This window comes from Sinohyriopsis cumingii, chromosome 2 (genome assembly GCF_028554795.1).
Source record: "Sinohyriopsis cumingii isolate HCF-2022 chromosome 2, ASM2855479v2, whole genome shotgun sequence".
Classification (NCBI taxonomy): domain Eukaryota; kingdom Metazoa; phylum Mollusca; class Bivalvia; order Unionida; family Unionidae; genus Sinohyriopsis; species Sinohyriopsis cumingii.
The window spans coordinates 71,068,013-71,074,752 of record NC_142962.1 but is presented as its reverse complement, the minus strand read 5'-3'; positions in this window follow the sequence as shown (position 1 = coordinate 71,074,752).

The window sequence follows — 6,740 nt, the reverse complement described above, 5'->3', positions numbered from 1 at the left end:
AAAAGCTTTTGCTACCGGAGCTGCGTCTTTAGCAGGTACTGCGGTTGGACGAAATATCGCTAATAAAATAAAAGGTACAACACCTTCGCAGAATGAAATAGTACAAGCAATTTCAGATATTGATCCAACGCCGGATACTAAAAAGGCGATGATATCAACAACAAAGAAATAGTTATCGCCGAAAGGTGAACAAATTATACGCAAGCTGGTAAATAAAACAAAAATGGACATTTCAGCTTTAAATATTTTATGTAGTTGTTATAAATAAAAATGTCAGTTACAAATTATCTTGATTTTACAGAAGGATTTGATGCTGATGATGCTGTAAATGAGTTCGAGTATTTCGAATACTTCGATGAAAACTCAAACAAGCCAAATAAAGCTGGTGTTCGAACATTCAACACTCGTGATGAAAATGTGTATATATTGCTGCATAAAGCAGTCTTAGAAGTGCGTGGTCAAATATTAACTGTATTAGGCGCTGACATAACGGCTGACGCTGAATTGCGCTTGTCAAAAATGGTTGGAGCTTGTTTTGAAGCGCACGATACCATTTGGCTAATCAAACAGTTGAAGATATTTCAATGAACTTGCCAGTTGCAAGTACAATTCTAAATATAGATTCTGTTAGCAATGATTATTCAAGATCGATTGCAACAAATATGATGTGGTTTAAAAAAAACTGGAACCGGAACAACCATATCAAATGAGCTTTTTTTCCAGGGGGATTTCTTGTACATGGTGCTAACGCTGCCGCAGATCTTGCGACCGTTAGAACGTTTCTAATAGCAAATTCTGAAGTCCGTGGAATAGCTGCACTAGATGCAATAACCATGGAAGAACATCACCAGCAGCAGCTGCAGATAGTGTAGCTATGTCAAATTTGGTTAATGCATTTCTCAAAAGACGTAATATAAGATATATCGAGGGATACGCTAAACGAAGAACGTTTGACACAGAATCACGTCTAAATAACAATGATGCTATCGTTCAGCGCGATATTCGAATTCTCTCATGATTACAATAAAGTATTTCGAGGACTAAATTTTTATTTTAGATCGATACAAAACGATTGTATAATGCATAGAGCTGGAGTAGCTCAAGGACAGTTTTCAATTTCCAAACTTGTTTTGTGGATGTCACGGGCCGTCCCGTCAATGACTAAGACATTATAAATTAATGCAATGTTGACCACATTCACAAAATGAATACACTTCCATCAGAATAAAATATATCAAAAAGCAATTCCAAATACAATATATTTTACATGGCGAATTACATCCGCTCCTAGCGAACAATTGCTAAGACAATTGTTTGTTGTGTTTCAGCTACAAGCATAGAGTGGTAGTCAAGAATAAAATAACGCAGTATTTAATAACGCAATCGAATACAACTTTACCAATAAAGAAACAGTAAACGTCACAAGACATTACATGTACTTGATGGAAGCAATGCAAAGATATCAGGACGCGGGCAGCGGAAACCACATTTCTGTTGAGGAATTTCGAGTGCTGTAAACAATATTTTATTTCCATGTTAGCAAGAACATTGAAAAACGTATCTGATCAACTGCAGATATTGAGGTAACTTGGACGCCTGGAGCTGTTCCATCTGCGCCGTCAAATGTGTATGCGCTCGTTGTTAGTGATAAATTTATTACAATTGATGCAATTAACGGCAAAATGACTGAGCAAGTTTAATATTGTATTACAAGCGTGGATAATAACGACAACTAAATATACTTTAAATATACTTAACACAAGGACAAGTTAAAACATTAGCGACATCAATCACAAAACGACGTGCAGTATCATAAGAAAAAAAATCCAAGCTCGATAACAGGCACTCAATTGAAATTGATGTTAACAGAACAACAAATAACCAAATTTGATAAAGGAAAACCGTTTGTGTTAAATCTATCAGTGTCAGAAGTAATGGCAATGGCTAAACATCGGGGATTCTTTGGGCCAGCATTATCAGTTGCAGGAAAAACTTTTTTTACCAAAACTATTTCCAGTATTAGGAACAGTAGACACAGCATCAACATCAGGGAAAATATTAAAACCAACTACAAAAGCGGTGTCCGGTGACGGTATCAAACAAATTGTGTAAGATTGTATAGCAATTATTAATAAAATGCCAAAAGCGAAGACAAACTCGAAGAGTTTGAGAAAAAAGACAACAAAGAACGCAAAGAATTCATCGAAAAAGAAGACAAAACCAAACGCAAAGCATTCGCACAAAACAAAAGGTGGATTCATCGCACCACTACTGGCGGGAATAGCAGGCAGTCCACTGCCAAATTTGCTGGGAATCGGAGGCGTGAATTAATGCTTCCGGGAACGAAACAATAAAGGCGTTGAGTAATTTTGATATACTTAACGAGCTAAAACAATAAACAGTTTTCATGGAGTTTATAGCAAGGAGGAACTTGATAAATCACAAAGAGGTGGATCGTGTGTAATTAAAATACAAGATTAAATTGACAGATCTGGTGCGCATCGGAATGCAGTTTACAATAATAACTAGTCTGACTCATTTGGTCTTCCACCAAATGATGTCATTAACAAAAATATTTTAAAAAAATACAAAAATAAACTATTCGTCCAATCAAATACAACCAGTTGGAACATCTGCTTGATGTTATTATTGTGTTATGTTTCTCAAACAAATAGCGTCTGGTTTAAATTTTTTAAAGTTTATTTTTCAATTTCGTAAGTTTCCTAGTAAACACAATGATAACATAGCGATCAATTTTGTGACAAACGTAAATATAAAAAATGACGCGGCCATCAACAACATATTGCTAAAAATGTAAAATGAAAACATCAAACAGTGAGGACAAAATAATAAAAACTACAAACAACAGGACAATGTTAAAAAGTGTTTGTGCTGTTTGTGGTAAAAAGAAAAGCGCGTTCTTAACATCGTCTCTAACTGGGGATGTTGTGATGGAGTGATTTTTGTCGACGATTAAGATTATAAAAATAAAACAAATGTAATTGTGTTTGTGATAAAGATCTTTCTTTGGAACAAAATAAAATTATTACTTACTGCACGCGTTGCGGTCGAAGAGAGCTAATCGGAGCTGGTATTAATATACATAAATGAATTGGGAAATTACCAGAACCAGAAGGCGGTTGGACATTGCCAGGACATAAATATACTGGTCCGAATAATCTGCTTGATCAACAACTTAATGAAAATGATAATATGCTTCCCGGACAAGAACCATATAATCAAGCTGACTCAGTGGCAATTCCTCATAATATTTGTTTTAGAGATGTTGACCTTGACAACATCAAGGTTGACAAAACTAAACATGACTGTGATAAAATAATGCTAAACGAACTTCATGATATGAAATTGACAAATCTTCGAGAATGATTTGATAGAAAACGTGTTCAGGGATTAACTGGAACAAAATATAAACTAGGTCTTGGAACGACTCGCCTCGGAAAGTCTGGTCTAGTGACGAAATCACCAGTGATGAAATCTCTAGTGACGGATTCACCAGCGATGAAATCGCTCGCAGATGAACTACATAAACCTAAAATAAGTTTCTGAGACGTAACGATGTAGCAAATGCCATCGATGATATTTGGGCGATATATCTAGTAGATCTATCAAATCTTGCCGAGTTCAATGATAACAAAAATATTTGTTTAATGTTATTGATGTTTTAAGTAAATACGCTTTTAGTGTGCCTGTTAAAGATCAAACAGGAATATCAATAACTGATTCGCTAAAACAAATTATTATCAAAACAGAGAGAAAATCGAATAAATTTGGACCGACCGTGGAGCAGAAGTTTTTAATAAAAAATCTGACAATGAAAAACACAAATATATATTGATGAGCTTCAGCAAATTGTTGATAAACACAATAACACAAAACACAGATCGATTAAAATATCACCAAACATGCAATAAAAACCTAATAGGAGCAAACGAAAATATGCACAGAAAACATAAATTTAAAATTGATGATCGAGTTCGAATTTCTCAAATAAAAAAGTATTTAAAAAGGGATTTGATCCATATTGGTCTGAAGAAGTATTTGTCATTTATAAAGTTCTTTTAACAATACTTGTATAATATGCGCTAACAGATTTATCTAGAGAACCAGTAAATTGGTAGTTTTTACGAACAAGAATTACAGAAAACTGATCACGATGTTTTTGTTATTGAAAAAGTTTATTGCGATAAAAGGCAATAAAAGCCTTTTAAAATGGTTATAGTGATAAATTTAACAGTTGGATTAAAACTGTGTAATAATTATTTTCGTAATATAGATTTGCAACTATCCGGCCTCCATAATGAGATAAAATATTTTCGACGATCGTCAGAAATCGTCATCATATCAAATATCTTAACAAATATAAAATCGAATTTTATAATTTTTGTCGGTCAGCTGCCAAAATAATTGATTCTCGTCCACCGTGACATTAAGTCTTAACTTTTTTTAGTGATATTATATTTATCATTATATCGACTAATTGTTGGTCTTCCATAATTTTTTTATTATCATATGATACTGCAATAATTTCATCAACACAAGTTTCAGTATCAATTTTAAAATTAGTTTCATATGGTGTTATATTAACAGGTGTTGTATCAACATCAGTTTCGCATGTGTTAATTATCTGCATTAATCTTTCGAGCATATTCATATTATAATTAATTTTTTAAATCTAATATTAATAAAATCGCAGAAAAATAAGATATCACGAGCTGTTAAAAGATGTTTGTTTGGCTGTAATTTTGATTTTATTAATGTTTTTATAATGCACGGTGATTACGGTAAAATCCTGTTAACAGCTGATGAAAAAGAAATTTAAATATAATCCGATTATGACAGTAAAGTACACAAAAGATGATATAATACTTTACGCACATAATTGTCTGACAAATAAATAGTTATCAAAAATATTACATCGTGGTTAAATAAAGTTTAGCTATCATCATATCTAAAGGTCGATTGTGATGTCGCTGATTTGGTTGTTCCATCTACAACGGACTTAACTGTTTTTTGTGTCTATTTTAAAATATTTGTGCAGCAGCTGAAATTGATTTAAACTTTAACTCTTCACCTGTTTCAATATTATGTGAAAAAAACATGTTTAATGGAACATCTAAAATTAACGCCACCACCTCTTCCTCGTCTGTTATTTTCTTGTAACGTGACAAGATCTAGATTTTCTAGACGATTATCAGTTTTGATTCCATTAATATCATCAATAACTAAACTTGGTTGAATTGGTTTATTGTTGTTGTTGTTGTTTTAGGGTTTAACGCCATTTTCAACACACGATAGGCTATACATGGCGGCCAGTATTAATGGTGGAGGAAGAACCCGGGAAAACCCCGGAAAGAACCAGCGACCTACGAGAAGCTACTGGTAAGCTTTCTCACATACCCACATTAGCCGAATCCGAGACTCGAACCCACGCAGACAGAGGTGAGATGGCAATGATCCGTAACGGAAAGCGCTTTAGACCACTCGGCCACTCGGGGCCCCTGAATTGGTTTATTAAAAACTTCATAAACAAATCTGTGCGATAAATAAGTAATTTGATCTGTTTGTTTTCCTCGAACAAATACTTTTAAATATCCCGTGCTTTGAAGATTACATAATACTTTATTTTGTTCGTTTATTTCGAATAACTCCTGTATCAGATGCTTCGTAAATATTGAATACGCGATGCAGTTGAAATTCGTCATGCAAAGACAAGTTTTCAATGTTATCATCAGCTACAGCGCCGTGAACATGATATACTCGCAGTCCTTCTAGAATATCTCCGCAAAACAACGTGTAAATAAATCTTTCTTTAACATTTCTGTTAGATTGTTATCTCCTTTCGGATTTTATACTGATCTTATAACCTGCTAGTGTTTTCTTACCAAATGGATTTTCGTATTTGATGTGTATCGCAGATCCTAGCATATTTTCAGTGTATAAATTATATTGTGGATGTACCATACTCTTGCTCATTTGCGCTTGTCATTATATTATATACGATTTTCTAATCTCTATTTTATTTTCAAAATGCATATAATTAAATGTATAATCAAACATAATATTAACAATGCTAAAATTACGTGATATTGCAAAAAAGAGCCTTATTGGAGAACCAATAAAAATAGCTACCGCTTTTGTGGGATTCAATAACAGCTATCGATTTGATAAACAAATCGTTCTTGCAAATTTTTACCTCGAAAAATCTTTTTCATTTGTTAGAACCAACTGTAAAACGTGAACTCGATCTACACAAGGATTTAAAAATATTAGTACAGTATCAAGTTTTATTCTCAAAATTATATGTTTCTGGAGACACTATTGATGAAGAAATCAATGAGCCGTTTATTAACTCTAGGCGAATTTTACTCAGAACGAATCTTTCATTGCTCGCTGATGAAATACATCAGGAAATAAATAAAAAATTGAAGAATATACTGTATCAGGTTAGGGCTGGAAGTTTGAAGTAATATCTTAAATTTGATTTCCCACGATGAAATATAATGTGTTGCGCGGTAGTTCTTATATCGATCTACCACAATTTTTTTTATGTTTTTAGTGGGCTATTCTTTCAGCAATGTTTCCAACAGAAAAACAAATGCCGATCGTGTTGACAAGTACACGAGTTATGTTACAAGGTTATATTTTACCGGTATTAACTTTCCAATTGCAGGAAATTAAATACCAAAATTTGAAAAGCAAAATAATATTTATGTTAACGT